We start from the raw sequence: 17,295 nt of genomic DNA, 5'->3' as shown, positions 1-17,295 counted from the left end.
GAACTTCAACTTCACCAGCCTGTATGTATTTATTCGAAGATGAGAGACACATCCCCAGCTCAACATAGGTCAGCATAAAGGGCAGTGTGTTGGCCCACAGATCCAAGGAAAATTTCCACAATTAGAGGGACAGGGATGCAGCTGAGCTTGAGGAAAGAGTGGAACTGAAGATCTGAGAGCCATCCAACCACTGTCTGCATTGCATTTCTTATCTGCGTATCAGCTTGGGGCTCCATTCTTAATAATAAGCATTCCCAAATAGCAGAGAAGGCAATTCCTGAACTCCTAAATTTTGCATCTTAGCGCTACGTGTGTCTGTGTGCATGTAGCCGAGAGTATTTTTCATCATTTCCTATGTGTGAACTTGGGACCTGATAATCAGATGCCTCTGAGGTCACCCTTGTATGTGAGGACCCAGCAAATAACTTATCTGGATGGCTGATGAGATACACTGTTTGGATATAGGCTGGAGGCCTCCCAACTGCTTGTTTTAATAATGCCTCTGCCAGAAACAGCTTTTGGTGAGATGCATACTCTGGAGCCGGTGCTGTCAGTTATTGTCCATGATCGTGTAAAAGGACATCTCATTTTGTTCTACTGAAGCATTTAGTAAATGTCTGTTACAACTTAGTGCCAGACAGAGATATGCATTGGGTCTCAGAAAATTTAAGGTTCAAAAATCTAAGCAGGATGTCGTCTGGATCTGACTCCTGCTACGTACTGAAGTGAATCAACCAGTGTGAGAAGCAGAGGAGGGCCTGGAAGTGCTCACCTAGGTAAGGCAATCCCACTCAGTGCTCCCCTCCTATCCTGCCAGCCATCCCAGCCTGCATGCCTCTCTGAGTACAACTCCCCTGAGCTCCCTTTGCTGTTGTTCCTGTTCCTTTAAGAAGATCCCTACAAATTGTCACTCCATTATTGCCCCAGCCTACTACTCAACAAGCCAGAAGTTGTCCCTGACACACACCTCCACCCAGTTTCTTCCAGCACAACAAACATGTTCTCATTGTCACTGCCTCACTGGTTTCACCAGTCTCCAGGGCCAGGCCTGTATCCCTTGCTCACTGTTAGTCACATGCATGTCAACTTTCAGCTGAGTTTCGCCACGTGGGTAGATTTCTTCATCTTTGCTCAATTCCTGAGTTTCCCTCACCTTTGACACCTTTTCTTCTGACAGTTCCAACTTGTTTTCAGATAAACAGATGTTGCATCTGTCAAGCTGCGTGCATCTTTTTTTGTTTGTCTTGGAGTCTTTTCCTAGAGCCTTGTTGCCTGCAAACCTTGTGCCATCAACCACCTCTGACACACACACACACACACACACACACACACGCAAATGCACGCACACGCAAATGCACACACACACACACACACACACACACACACGCACACTACCACCACCTGGATTTCCTAGGAGTGCCTTCTGCCTGCTCCCTCCTTTGCCTTATCCATCTAACCCAAATAAGGTCACGCTCCTCCCAGTGGGAGTTATCTGGTGCTGACTGTCCTTGGCTGCCCCTCCAAGTTATCCGCAGCTAGTTTAGAGCATTCCTTCCTATTTCTTTGGTATTCACCCATACTGTCCCCCTTCCTACCTACAAACCTCTCTTTCAGTCTTTTCCTTCTTTTTGGGGGTGGACCTTGCCTGCCCCCAGCAGCTGTAGCCTGCCTGTTTCATTTCCCCTTTCATTCAGCCTTCCTGTGGCTTGCATGGGGTGGTTTATAGAAATGTTAACTTCCCTCCACCCAAAGGTTACTCTAGCCTTTATTTTTTTTCTCTCTCTCTCAAAGCACTGTTACAGGCACTATGCTTGAAACTCTATTCTCCACTGCAAGATTGAATTCAGATAGATTCCTCTTTTTTGTTACATTTTTAAAATAACAAAACAATTCTAAGTAACTGCAAAAATAATACATAGCTGTAATGCAAATCTAGCAAAGAAAATGCTAGCATGTTGTTGTATACTATTTCCTTTATGTTGTTTAAATGGTAACATAACACATACGGTTGCTGATCAATTTTCACACCATATTCAAAGCTGTGCATCAGATACTTACTGAGCATTTTATGCATAAAGATTTAATTTGGTCCTGAGGGTGCAAAGCCTGGGCCCTGCAACAGGTGAGCCTATGGGGTAGTGTCGGAAGTAATTAGGTCGTTGCAATATGGAGCAAAAAGCAGAGTTCTACAGCTCCCAACCTGGTCATGGAAGGATGAGCAAGGACAACATCCCCCAGAGAGAAAAGGTCAAAGCCGAGATCTGAAGAATTATCAGGATTTACCTGCACAATATGAAAGCTTGTTCTAGACAGAGGGAACAACCTGTGAGAAGACCAGAGAGAAAGGCGGCAAAGAAAGCTTTAAAGGTTAAGACTCAACAGGCAATGAAGGCCCATGTAAACCAGGTACTGAGTTTGTATGTTGTCATAACAGCAAGAGAGACTTCCTTTCAAGCATTTTCAGATTTTCTGGCTAGACAACTCTAATTACTGAACAGAGCATGAATCAGCTCCTTTATAAAATGATTAACTCTTTATGTTGAGAATATAAAATCTGTAAGTGGAAGTCCCATAATTCACTTAATCATTTTCCTGCTGTTACTAATATTTCACCTTTGTAAATAATGTGCAGAAATCATAGTTCTTTTTGACTGTCCTTCATACAAACTAAAACCCTTTTGGGGTGCTGACTGAGTAGGCTCTTCAACATAATTCACTATCTTTTCTTTGTTCTGGTTCGTTTCTCTCACCCTACCCCCAATCCAAGACCCAAGGTGATCTCTTTAAAAATAGCATCAAATTTTAATAGATAAAATACTGGAAAACATTATGGTAAGTGAAACAAGCCAGGCACAGAAAGACATACATTCTGATCTCACTTGTGCTTGGAATCTAAAATGGATGATCACGGAAGTAGAGAGTAGAATAGGGAGGATTTGCAGGTGGGGGGGAAGATGCAGATGTTGGTCCATAGGTACTAAGTTATAGTTAGATAGGAGGAGGAATATGTTCTGTGTTCCAGGGCACAGTAGGGTGACTATAGTTAATAATAAAGATTGTATTTTTCCAACTAGCTAGAAGAAAGGACTTTGAATCTTCTTAGCACAAAGAAATGAGAAATGTTTGAAGTGATAGATTTGCTAATTACACAAATTTGATCATTACACAATATATACTTGTATGGAAACATCTCATTGTAACTCATAAATAGGTATGCTCACTGTATGTCAAATAAAAATAAAACATTTTTAAAAAGAAAAAACAGAATCAAAATACAAGGCCTGGCCTGATGTTTCTTTATCCACACCCACTACCAGGCTTGCACTGATGCACTCAGGATAGCATGAGGAAGAAACATTGCCTTTCACGCCAGAAAGAGGACTGAACTGCATGTATTTCTGCAAAGGGTCAGGGGTTCTCACTGGAAGAACGCTGGGGCAAAATCAACACAGTTCACGATTACCGAAAATCTACGAGAACTCACACCAAGCACACCAAGTATTTTCAAGCACTTCCTCTTCTTCTCAGGCTTTTTTTTTTTTTTTTTTTTAAGTTATTCCAGCTCAGTTTGTAATTACCATCAGTGAGTGTAGAAGAGGAAGGAAGCAAATCACCCCTTCTTGAGTTGCTGGGCTATTTTCAGTCAGATATGAAGGACCCACACTTGAAACTGTGCTAAAAGCTCTATTAAGCTTCCTACCAGTGTTGTAAATCACTAGCCCTCATTTCTCTTGTTTGGTCTTCAAAGAGCTAAAATGTGTATTGGAGAGTTTAGAAGTAATTGGGGAAAATCTGTCCCTCCATTTCTATGTTATTTTCTACTTTTTTGCAACTCTTGCTACTTTGTCATCTTTCTTCACTGTGTGCTTCCTCTTAAATTAAATTTTGTTCCTTAAGAAACACCCCGTTTTTATGGTTTTGTAATTTCTTATGAATCAGGCTATATTCAACCCAGTTATTAAAACCCATGCCAACATTTATAAATATCCCAGAAATATTGCAACTAAGAATCTAGATCATTCTTTTTAACATGTTTTTAAACCCTAGCTATAACCTATTAAGAGTCCACATGGTACTTCATGCTTAAAAGGGAGTTGCTAGAGAATAGAGTCCTCCGTGCACTTATATACTCATTTGTTCAAGACATTTAGTTAAAGTCCCCACTATGCATGAGCTTCGTGAGTCATCCTCTAATCTACCAGAATCTGGGTAAAATTAACTAAGAACAAAGTCCCAGCCGAGACTCAGACCTTGACCAAGAGTTAAGAAGTTATTCAACTTCCTGACCACCTTACCAGAAAAAGACCTCTTTGTATAATTTGCACAGAAACTGTCACAATGGCACACTTCACATATTCTCCCCTGAGACAAGTCATTTTAACACCTCCTTTCTTTGTATAACAAAATTATCTCAGTCACAGTCATAAAATAAAATAAATAATAGTTATGACCAGAAATAAAGCAAAATAATAAAAAGATTTTATTGGAGTTCAACTACATATTAATGCTATCAGATGAGTAAATGTTACAACACAAAAATGAAAATAATTTTAAATTATACTAATGCAATTTTTTTTTTTTTTTGTAAAAGTAACAGTGAAGTTTATTAGAAAAGGAATAAGGGGAAGAAAGAGAGAGAGAAGCACTTCCTGTTCCCCAGGCAGGAAATGGGAACAAAGACTCCTACACTAATGCAATTTTGAGAGAGGAAAAAATGTGTGTGTATTTATCAACTGCAGTAAGAGAGAGTAGATTAATTTCTGTTTTCCAGCTATATATCTTGTAAATCTGTCAATGACTTTGTGAATACTGGTATTGCATATTTATGTATAATAGGCCCTGTGCTCAGGTTTGCCCACCTTTACTCATTGTTGACTGGAGAAGAGTTTATATTAATTTTAAATTCAGAGTTTCTTTTACACAAAATAGCAGATATACAAAGAATTAGAAAAAGACTGTAGTTTAGCAGGGATTCTCTTAAATCTCATTTTTCACAATAAATTCCAGAATTTTCAATACAGCCCACATTTTTGTTTCTTTGAGGTTGATCCCAGCAGCTTTCCATAGATTGTACATTCAAAAACTTCCTTTCTCTTCCAAATATCTCCTCCAGAAAATTAATTGTAGATTTATGTTCTATGTTTCATAGAAACATTCCAAAAATTTTTTTATTTGGTTTTGTTTTAATTTTTGGAACAGGGTCTTGTTATATAGCCCAGACTGGCTTCAAACTCCATAGCCCAAGCTGGTCTCCAACTCAGGATCCTCCTGCCTCAGCTGCCTGACTCCAGAGTTTTTCTTCTCCTCTTCAGAATAGGAGAACATATTGGTATTAGTTCATCTATTCCTTTAGAATGAATCTCCAGTTCTTGGGAAAAATGAATAGGCAATTGAATATTGCTCCTTGAGTTTCTCCTGGCAAAGTAAGCCCAGTATCTTTTGTCATTTCTCCTCATTCTTCAAAATTGAATTTTATTTTCATCATTACAGAGATAAAAGTCCTTCATAATTTCTATGAAGCAGCCTTTACGAAACAATTTTAAAGCACAGTGCTTGTTGTTTAAGGCAAATTCCAGATATTTGTGTCACATTAACCTTATCTAAAACTTCATCCAGGAAAAAAAAAAAACTTAAGAGAATAAAAATATCATAGAGCAGAGTACACTATCTAAGCCAACGCACTGAACCTCAAAGTTTGGTCTTCACTTCTCAAAATTAGTCTTCGTGGTATACACAGCTTCATACTGAGCACTGGATCTCATCTGGGAAAAGCTTTTTATTTGTTGCCTACGCTCGGCAACATTTTTCACTGATGAAGTGAAATAACAAAGAATGAGTAAAATGATTCTATGGTTCCAAAAACATCACACAGGAGGAAACACACCCAATAACATAAACTCTGCAAAGATTCAAAGAATAATTTGCAGAGGGCACTCATAATGATGGATTCCCTTGACCTTGGTAAACAGTACTGGGAACACAGGCTGTGAATATGGCTTTGCCATTTATTTAATCACACTGAACGTGTCCACTCAGCCCATCCATGCCCAACTGCTCCAAGGGATGGGTGAAAAATTCATCCACAATCTCCTACAAATTGGAAAGATGCCCTTGGATGATTGCTTTATTTTAACTTGATTCTCTCCAATATGGACACATCTGATTACTTCAAACATTTAATCATTGTGAAATATTAGGAGTCCTATCAAAAAGAATGCCAGTGTATTTTATGTATGAAATAAAACCACATTCTAATAGAAGAGTATGTTTAGTTTTTACAAGTTCCTTCAAAGCTGTTTGCAGTTTGAGGCTTCTTCTACCAGCACCAAAAAAATTCCTTCTGTTTGTGCATGAAATACCTGCTCTATAGCCACAGAAGTAAAGTTTTTGTTTGGCTAGAAACATAGTTAGGTGTAAATGATGTGACAAAAGTCCTCACTTTTGTTTTCTTTAAACTATTTCACTTGAAATAGTTTGATTTCTGTCAGTAGCTTTTAAGAGTTTTTGTTCCATTGGCCACATTTTCCATTTTTCTTAGCAGGAGGTGATTTGATTCAGCAATCTCATGTTCAGGAAACTTAAAAATAAATTTATGCCAGATTTCAAGGCTGGTTATAAAGTTAGACATTCCTTTGGATGCTGGAGATTGAACCCAAGGCCTCATGCATGCTGAACGCATTTTAACATTGAACTGCACCCCAACCTGTCATCACTATTTTTGAACCATCTGTAGATGTGCACCCCTTATTACCTGTACATTGAAAGAGCACTCCTATTGCCACCCTTGGTTATTATTTTAAAAGGATAGAACAATCTGAGCATGGTGATGCCTATTTGTAATCCCAGCTATTAGGAAGGTAGAGTCAGTATGATCAAGAGTTTGAACCCACCCCCAGTACAATAATAATAAGTAAAAAAAGGAAAGAGTTTGAATCCATCCTGAGCAAAGTTGGAGAGACTCTACCCTAAAAACAAAAGGACTGGAGACATGGCTTCAGTGGTAGAGCACTTGCCTAGCATGTGCAAAGCCCTAAGTTCAAACAACCAGTACCACTAAAAAACCAAAACAAAACCCTGTTCTTTTATAGATGATAATGTTGGTTGCACATGGCAAGATCAGAGGTGATGATTAAGTAGTGGGTCTTTTTGGTCTCAACCAGAACCCATCATCACCCTATTTCCCACCCCTAACCTGGATGACCACCTATCCTCTTTCTGTCAAAGTCATTGGTATTTGTCAGTCATAAAGACTTAAAGACAGGTTTGCCATCCACTCATCCAGCAATACATCTCCTACCAATTTTTCCTTATGACTATTTCCTCTACCATAGTCAAAATCCAGGCTGCACCTCTCCAGTTCTGTATTAATTTAGCAGTTTCCCATGTAGGCTCCTTGAGTTCAATTTCCCTTTTTTAAAAAATGTAATCTGGTTCTGTCTAAACTAATCTCATTTTATGCTGCTTTCATCTCAAAACGTAATAGCAAGATTTTCCTGCCACACTAAGGGGACAGTGACCTGCTCTATTTTCAGGCCCTTCAAAGTCTGACCCCACCTACTTACCAGTCCTCATAATCCACCAACTTCTGTTTGGTCAGGGTCACCTCTCGGTATTCCATAAACTTACCTTGTTCACTTCTGCTCCTGGGCATCTGTTTGCCTTTCTTCTCTCCCCCTGCCCAGTTATGCTCAGATCACCCCGTGTGTTAGTCAGTTTTCCATTGCTGTGGCAAAATACCTGAAATAATCAACTCTTAAGGCTCATGGTTTCAGTCCGATCGCTTGGCCCTGTTGCTATGAGCCTGTGGCAGGAGCGTATGGTGGCTGGGAACCAAAGAGAGAGAGAGAGGAGGGGCCGACTCCCTTTTTAACTTTCTCCCACTCAGCCCCACCTCCTAACCCTTCTAAAAAGGTCCCAATAGGCTAGGTGCCAAGTTTTTAACACATGGGCCTTTGGGGAACACTAAGACAAACTGTAGCACCCTGGAAAGGTCTCTTCTGGTACAATAAACTTGAACAAGCTACTTCATTTTTCATTTGATTTTTTAAAATGGTATCAGAGAGAAAAACCCAGACTAGATGATCTGTGGGAGCTGTGCTACACATCCTCGATGTGCCCTCCAAGTCCTCTCTTTTCACTTCTCTACCCAGCTCTGAGCCTGGGACACTAGCCTGTATGAACTACTTTAATGGACTCTTCGGTTCCCGGCAACAGACACACACATATACATGTACGGAGAGAGGGAGAGAGAGAGAAAGAGAGAGAGAGAGAGAGAGAGAGAGAGAGAGAGAGAGAAGACGTTCTTTCTCTGGCTTCCATTGTTGCAGTTCTTACTCTCTTTCTTTGTGAAATGGCTCTAGGTTGGCAGAGTCCCATATCCAGAAGTTGCTGTTTCTCTCAAAGTGGCTGCTTCTTCATGAATATCCTGAGTTCAGCAATTGCTTTCTTCACTAAATCCCTCCAACCTGAAGTCAGTAACAAGTCTGCTGTTGATAACAAATTATCTCCAGAGGATAATTTCTGGCTACCTCCAGAAAGAGTTCCTTTGTGAATAGATTTTCCTAAAATTACGCTAATTTGAAAGTCACATCTCTTTTCACTTAAGCTCTTTATCAGATGTAATTCATGCACCTGCTTAGATTCACGTGACCCCACATGGCTGCCACTGCCATTGCTCCAGAGGCACAGCAGCTCTTGCACTAGGCCTGACTCCCTTCGCACACAGATTTGGGTGGAGTGCTAAATGGTAGTCCTGAAAACTGGCTTTCTCAGCAACCGCCCAATCCAGAAGGGTAGAAGAGTTAACATTCACATGAAACCCTTGATCAATGAAAGATAAGACACAGGAAAGAGAGAAATTCAATTTCTTTCCCCATTTTCCATCAATGGGGTGTTCTGGGATGCTGTGCTCTGTATAGCCTCTCCAAAGATCGTCCATGTGGACAAGAAACCTGCTGGGTGTTCCTCCGATGCTGTGGCCAGTTCAATAATGCATCTCACTATATTTACCTGTCCTTTCGTCCTGCTTCAGTTTTTCTTTCCTTTCCCTACTTCCCTCTTCTTTTGCTCTCACTGCCCCAGAACTGTACCTCCCACAAAATATTTGCCTCGCTCTCTGTTTTCTAGGAAGCTCAGCCTAAAAAAGACACTAATGCTGCAAATCCTTTCCAGTTTTATGAGTTATTTCAGCCTTTATTGCTTCAACTTTATATTCTGCATATACCCATGCATTGTGCAGTGGCCTGTGCCATACAAGTACGTGCTTAAGTACCTGTATGTGACCTGGTGGCTATCATGAGTTCTGATCTTATTGTCCAATGAAATGGTTAACTCTTTATGAGTGAAGAGTACATTCTTTACAATTATATTACAGAAGAGAATATGGGGTTGTGTGGCTCAAGTCGTAGAGCAACTGCCAGCAAGTATAAAGCCCTGAGTTCAATACCTAGTACCACCAAAAATAGAGGATATGTTCCATTAAAATGTTATAACTATTTAACAACTTCACTTCTAGAAATTGAAATAATATAATAGCCATAGTATTGGGATTCTTGTTTTAATAAGCTTTAGTAAGACATTGTTTCTTCCCTTTCCTCCAGTGACATCATGAAGAAGTGGAATTTAGTGGAATATAGTTTGGGAGTCAGATAGACCTGAGTTTAAGTCTCAAATCTGTCATTTGTGCGTGAGTATCCCACATCACTTACCCAAACTCTCAGGACCTCAGTTTCTTACTTTGCTAAGATATGTAAAAATGGCTGCCACCAAAAAGATACACAGTAAACCACCCATTTCCTCTGAGATTGTTCCCCTGCTGGGCAAAATAAAAACTTCATAGGACAATGGTTCAAGTCATTGTACAGTTATTTCCCTCCCTGCTCTGGATTGCAGAACACACTTGTGACCCATTCTGACCTCCCTTTTTGGAGTATCAGTCACCAAGGCAAGTGATGAAGAAGACAACATTCCCAATGCACCTACCAACTGCAAGGTTAAGGTTAGTTTGAAAGGGCTTTACTCTTGGAACATTGTGCATGATTTTACAGAATTCACAATTTACTGAGATTATATTCATCCTAAACAGAAAATAATACAACATTCCAATATGGCTTACATGAAAAGGAGTTTCACAGAATCAGTTCATGGACTTCATAGCTTCCCACAAGTACATCCCAGGATTCTTAGGGAACACAGCTAGCTGTGTCATTGTTAAGTTTGATAAAAAAAAAAAAAAAAAAAAAAAAGCTCATGACTTTATTTTCTTGCCCCAAACACAACTGCTTCTTCTTCTTTAATATCACATTGATTTTTTTCCCTCCAGCTGTAGAGTATTTTTCTCCTCTCCATCCTTTATCCCTGAGTCTCTTCTTATCCATCTGCATCACATTGTGTGCTATCAACATGAGACAGGATCCAGTTCCTTGCTATGAACAGAAGGGAGAGCTTGATTACTCGACTCAGATGGGCCTTAGCAATTCCCCACACCCCACAGCTAACATATGTATGAACTACCTTGCTCCTGCTCTGGGATTTCCTAGGCCATAGACACTAAAAAGGAAACAGTAAGCACAAACAGCAGTATGTTCTGCTGGCAAAATCCCAAGGTTAAAAGTCAAGAACTTTGGTTCCCATCCATGCTCTGTAAATGAATAAATGTGGACCTTAAGCAAAACAATAAATTGGTTGCCATTCAATTTTCTTTCCTATTAAATGAATTGATGGCTAGCTGCAAATTGAAAGGCTATCTTGCTCTTTCCCTGAATTTCTAGAAGAGGAAAGCAATGTACAAGGAAAGCCAAAGTAAAGCCTTTTACTTTCTGGCAGAGAGGCTGGAAAGACTTTGGCTACAAGGTAATGTTAGTGGAGGATGGATGAGGGGGCTCCTACAGCTTCCCAGTTTCCACACAAAGTCACAAGTCCTTCAGATCCACAAACATGAGAAGCATTTTAAGGTGTCTCACAACAAGGAGTCTCAGAAGGTGGAAGTTTTAGCTAGGATTTATTTTAGTATAACAGGATAAAGTATAGATAGGGAGGGGGAAGAAGAAAAGAGAGAGAAATATTTCCTGTTCCCCACACAAGAAATGGGAGCAAAGACTCAAAATGGTGGACCAGTATCCATGGTCTTATACTCTCCCAGGATGGGAGAATCCACATCACCAGAAGTCTAGCAACCCCAACCATTAGATAATGGTTCTGAGTGCCCAAGAAGAATGCTGTTTATTATTGTGAAATACGGAGATCTTATCTAGACCTTCCCAAAACACAGGTACAATAGGTGAGTTTCAGCACCTCTCATTGCCAGACAAGCCTTCCTTGTTCCAATGTCTGAGTCTGGTCCTATAAATATTTGTTAAAATAACATAATTTCCCTGTCTCCTCATCTATCTCTCCTGCCTCAGTAAGACTCATGTCAAGGGATTGCTCTTAATAAATATTTCTTTCTGTAATCTTTGGGAAATATTCCATTAAAAAAGCAAGATATAAAAGTATGCATAAATTATGCTACCATTGTATGTTTATGTTGTTTACCAAAAAAAGTGTCACAGACTCACGTTTGTATGTGCATAGACTATTTTTGCTAAGAGCAACTGCTTCTGGGGAACAATACTAGGGAATTGGTGGGAGGGTCAAGACAAGAGTGGGAGGAAAAATCTGAGAAGGTGAATGAGGAAGACCCCTGCCAAGTCTTCTGTTCTCTTTGACCTTTTGACCATACCAAAAGAAGAAAGTTTGGGTTTCAGTAAGAAAATCTGAATTAATTTTCTTTTTCTTTCTTTCTTTTCTTTTTTTCCCATTTTCTATTTTATTTTAAAGTTTTAAAATACAAAGATAGCAGCATTTTCCAGGCACAAATGACACTTGTTTATAAAGGGGGGGTGAGGAGGCATAATTGTGTGACTTTCCTATTTTATTAAAAATAAGAGAAAGATAACTGTGCAGTCTTTTTCTACCAGCTCCTGGTGAGGCATAAAAACTAGCCCTAGATGTGCACATGCACATATGTACACACATGCATCAGACCTAGCTCTTTACTCTACTTAGCAAACTCAGAGCAACTGCAGCACGTCTTACTGCAACTCTTTCCAGAAAAGACTCAAAAGTAAAGAGGCGGGAGGCTCTTTCGAGTGTCGTGGGGGTGAAGCTGCACTAGATCAAACCAAGCAAAGCCACATCTTAAAACAGGAGGCACAAAAAAACCAAGGAGAAAGAAAAAGCCCTCCTGGACACAGTCCATCAATTGTGTGGAAAAACTCCATTTCTACAGGACACACTGAGGCACTTCATTGACTCCCTACCCTTCCCCCAAAATTTCTACTCCCATTTTACAAGAGACTGACCAACCCCAAAGACCCCTCTTCCCAATGGCTTGCTCCTGCTGACTAGGAGAAGCTATGTTTCCCCATCTAGCTCTCACTTGGATCCTCTCTCCTCCCTAACACAATAGGGGGCCACAGGGCAGACAACATGGTGGGAAAGAAGGCCTGGACCTCCACTGCTCAACCACCAAGAAGTGCTGTGAAACTCTGCAGGTGTCCAATTTAAAGAAAGCCCTAAAGATCCTCCCAGACTTAGCTCCTAGGCCCCCTCAGTCAGTAGAACTGCCTTGCCCATTTTCCTCCCCATCTACCTTCACAGCAAATAAGCCACCCAACAAAACAGAGCCTACCCAGATCCCAACCCCCAAGATGAATAGTCAATCAAGAAAACAAGGTCCAACTTTATCCTCCTCCTTGTGCAGGTGAGACAGGATGCTGCTATCCTTGCATAACTAGTTAGGGAAAAAGGAATTATTCCATGATTTCTGAGGAATCCAAACCTGTATCCTAGTCAGACTAGGATTGGCAAAGGGCTGCAGATGAGGATCAAGAGAGAAGAAAGGAGAAAAGTATTTAAAGAAAATTGGAAAGGGGAAGGAGTGTCTACAAGCAAAGGCTTCACTGTCACATCTTCTTGCCCACCTTTTGGCACTGGACTTGACTTTGGGCTTCACTGGTTTGGCCTTCTTAGATTTGAATGCCTTGACAGGCTTGGCTTTGACAAGCTTGGATTTTTTGGCTTTCTTGGGAGTGGCAGCTGTCTTCTTCTTGGCCTTCTTTACTAGGGAGGCTGTGGGTTTCTTGCTTGGGGTTTTGGAGGCAGCCTTATTGAGCTTGGCTGACCTTTTTGGAGTAGCCACCTTCTTGACTTCCTTCTTGGTGTTCTTGAAGGTTACTGACCTCCTGGGTTCATCACTCTTGGCCAGCCAGAAGGAGCCCAAGACCTCCACCCCTTTGGTTTGCTTGAGGACACCCATGGTCACCAGGTGCTTGATGGATAACTTGATCCATCTACCGTGTAGTAGCTTTTGATATACTGATGAATGGACTGACATGAGGAGCCTGTGCAGTTTTTCTCCACCTGGATGGCCGCCACAACCACGTCTGAATACTGGTGGGGTGATTTGTGGACTTCTTGGAGGCCTTGGTCCTTTTGGGCTTGGCCACAAGAGTGGGCATGGAGTTCTTGGTCATGGTGGCCTCCTCGGTCCTGCTGCTGAAGAGGCCTCCTTGGACCTGCTGCTGAAGATGCCTTGCAAAGAGCCAGCCCTCACCTGAGGCTGAGCAAAGGTGGCCTCAGGATCTGCTCTCAGGCCCCTGACTACCAGGCCAGGCTAGGGTGAGGGGGTGGAGCCACTGCCTCTGGGCTCCAACGCAGCTTGCGGAAGGGTTCGCACTGCTGGTGGACCACTGGCTTTCAGCGCCTGACTCAGGCTCTGCCTCTGCCTCCTCTACCTCCCTTTTTCCAGCTTTCTTTATTTTCTAAGTAACTTAACTAAGACAGGAAGCAATTGATGCTTTCTTGCTCACTGGTCCAACCAAGGACAAGTCCACACAAAGTTCTTGGGATCTCCAAGGCCCTTTGTCACCTCTCAGACCTCTGTCCTATTGGGAGAAAAACTTTGTCAAGACCTGACCTAGGTAGAAAGCAGAAAGAGATGTGTGTGTGTGCGTGTGTGTGCATGTGTGTGTATGTGTAAATTGTGTCATTTCCTTCTCACACAAGCCAAAAAGTTGCAGAAGACCTTCCTGATGCTATTCTAAAACAACTGCTTTCAGCCTTGTGAGCTCACGGACATTGGCCTTTGTGAAAAGCAAGATGGAGCCAGAAGTCCACTCCACTCCTAGCTCCAAGCCTTCAGTAACATTTATTAACCTTCTTTTTTTGTTGAAAATATCATTCTTCCTTTGCATCTCCCTTGATGTCTTGAAAGAAGGTTAATTAGGCTAAAGAGTCAAGTGCTTTTGAGTTTATAAATGGACCACTATAAAAACATATTCCAATAAGATGCTTTCTGAAACTTTACCTTCATGTGAGAAAGATGAAGCTGAAATATATTAAGGTTCCTAGAACGTTTAGCACTAATAAATTTTAAAATGGTAACAATAACCAACATTCATAGAGAAATCCATATCTCTTTTAGTCTTGGTGTTATTCCCATGATGACCCAATTTACATCCTAGGCCAACTCAGGACACCTTTAAATAGAGGTGTAATGAAAGAAAGCTCTGCAATTAGTTGATTATAGGTTAATCTGTATTTCCAGTTGGTCTCCCCTTTATGATCACTAGAATCAACAGGATCTCATTAATTCAGATATGGCCTTCTGTACAGCCAGATTGCCTGCTATTAATACCTCTGGTTCTGTAACCTTTGAAGCAGATTTCTCTGATTCGGTTAACTACTCAGAACTGACCCCAACACTGAAAATATGTGAAGCACATGCTTTATTCTTGTGGGTGATAGTTATGATGGCAATCAGAAATAGATTTCCCAGAGGCCAAACATTGGTCATATAGGAGAAAATATCTAGCCCATGGGCTGGACAGCTGTTAAGGGAGAGCTGATGCTCCTGGACTGAGAGCCTTTGTCCAGTGGAGTGGGAGTGTGATTTTCTCTTTCTTCCTCACTTTCTGATCTGCACACCCTCTCCTCTCCAGATAGAGCTAAGCACAATCTTGGTGGGCGTCTGCAAGGATTAGTACACACATGTGTGGCAGATGGCGACAGTGCATTGTTCTCTCTGGCCCAGAGTGAGCTTTTGGAACCTGATATCGGTGATCTGATAGTAAGCATATTACTATAAAGGTCATTTTCTTATGCCTTGAGATTAAGATGACATCTAAAAAGCCAGCAGTCTAGGGTTGGGTGTGTGGCTCAATAGTAGAATGCTTATCTAGCATGTGCAAGGCCCTTGGTTCAATCCCCTGCATCACAAAAATAAATAAATAAAAAGTCAGCTTTCGGTAAATGGTAAAATTGCAAGTAATCCTTGACCAGAAAAGTCTATTTTTGGAAACAGATGGGGACAAAAGTTATAATGAAGAGCCTTCTACCTTCGAGCATTTCCAAAATGGAATGTACTTTCCTTCAGCTTGTACTGGAGAAGTGAGAGGGATCAGGACTTTCTCCTACCTGTGTCCTCTAAGGACCTGGCATAGTTATTTGCCCAAAGTGGCCCCATGTGGCTTCAACTCTCCACTAATAGGCCTGCTCTTCTGCTGGGCATATTTCTCGTAGCTGCCCATTGGACTTGAAGTTTCAATCTATCTTCACCCTCAATCACATTGCAGACTTACAAAGCAAAAAATCCCCCAGGCCCTCCAGTCAACATGGGCTTTCATATTGAGTTACACGAAGAAATACACTTCCAATAAAATATCAGATTGCAAATATCCCTCAGATCTCACCACAAAAGTTCCTATGTATTAAAAAAAATGGTTTTCTCCATTCAAAATGGAATTATTACTGGAACTCAATTCCTAATGGTTACATAGTCTAGTGACATGGCGGATGTCCAATGGAAGCTTAGCTCAAGGGGCATAGAGACATGGCTGATCCATAGCTCTTCAAGGCTGGCTGCCTTCCCATTAGCTCCTTCAAATTCCTGACAGACTTCTTATGGTTATTTTACAGACCTGGATGCCAATACACAGGGGATATAAGATCAGAAGATGAGGTTCTAGGTTGTCCATGTGAACTCCAGCAAGCATGTTCAACTACACATCTATCAATGGGCTTAGACTTAATCTCCAAGGCTAGATCTAAAAATGCCTCATCTTCCTCCCAAAGTGCAACACAGGCCCACCGCACAATCAGAGGCCTGTTGCCTAAAGCTGGAAAACCAAGGTGGCAGAAGTTGGCTTCAGGAGGTGATTAGTCTGTCCTAGCTACACTTCAAAGCTGCACAGTCCCACTGTCCACCCTCGCAGGAGATGAGTGATGGATTCCCTTGGAGCCCATTGAAGCTTCCTTGCTTCTCCTAAACTGAATCTCTGTCTCATGACCCATCTCAAGCTGCAACGCTTGGCCTCCCAGGTGAACAGCTTTCAAGTCCATGGTACATGGCTCTCAGCCACAACTTCCCCTTGTAACTCTCTCATGACCACTTACTTCCTTAGACACCATCACTGCAGACCCCACTCTAAGCAAACATCTCCCATCCTCTCCACAGGAGCTTCAATGTATTTTAAAAGAATGTTTTTCTCCATTCCAAATGAAATTTGTTAACTGGAATTCAATTCCTATTGAATATGTAAGTTTTTCATAAAAATTATTAAAACATGTTTACCTTTATCCAAGAGTGGATCTAAGTTTTGTCAACCTCATGTGGGGTGATATGCAATTAGTCATGGATGGGCCAGGGCAAATGAGGAGCCCTGAGGCTGAAGCCTCATCAGCTCCATGGTACACTCACCACCAACATTACCTAGGGAACTGAATCCCAGAAGAGCACAGAGCTGCTGCTTACTTACTGTGATTTCTTACTATAAGCAGCATAGTATGAAGAAGAGCCTGAGTTTGGGAGTTGTAAAGGCCTAGGTTTGCATTTCTTTACCTGCTTTGTGATTTTTGAGCATAAAGTTACCTCACTATATTTTTATTCCCCTCTCTGAAAAAAAATGCTAAGAATACATATCACAGGTATGTATGTATGTTGTGAGGATTATGAGATGGTATAGTTTGGATCTGGAAAGTTCCCTAAAGGTCCATGTGTTTAGGATTGGTTCCCCACCTGTTGCACTATTGGGAGGTGGCAGAACCCTTAGGAGGTGGGATCTACTAGGACTTAGCTCATTGGGGTGTGCCCTTAAAGAGAATATAGGAACACCTAACCCCTTCTCTCTCTCTCTCTTTCTGGCATCTTGACAACCATGAGGTAAGCAGCTTCCTCTGCTATTTACTCCCACCATGATGTATTGCCTCAAAGGCAATGGGACCAGATGACCATGGAATTAAACCTCTGAAACCATG

The 17,295-nt window shown here is 41.3% G+C and overlaps 1 pseudogene; it reads right to left on the bottom strand.

Moving 5' to 3' along the window:
• The window catches only part of LOC109695915 (uncharacterized), a 143,124-nt pseudogene extending 129,610 nt beyond the window's left edge, over nucleotides 1-13,514 (bottom strand).
• Between the last annotated feature and the right edge of the window lie 3,781 nt (nucleotides 13,515-17,295).

The sequence above is a fragment of the Castor canadensis genome, chromosome 15 (assembly GCF_047511655.1).
Source record: "Castor canadensis chromosome 15, mCasCan1.hap1v2, whole genome shotgun sequence".
In the NCBI taxonomy this organism is placed as follows: domain Eukaryota; kingdom Metazoa; phylum Chordata; class Mammalia; order Rodentia; family Castoridae; genus Castor; species Castor canadensis.
Note: the sequence above shows the minus strand (reverse complement) of the source record. Positions and strands in the feature narration are given on the sequence as shown.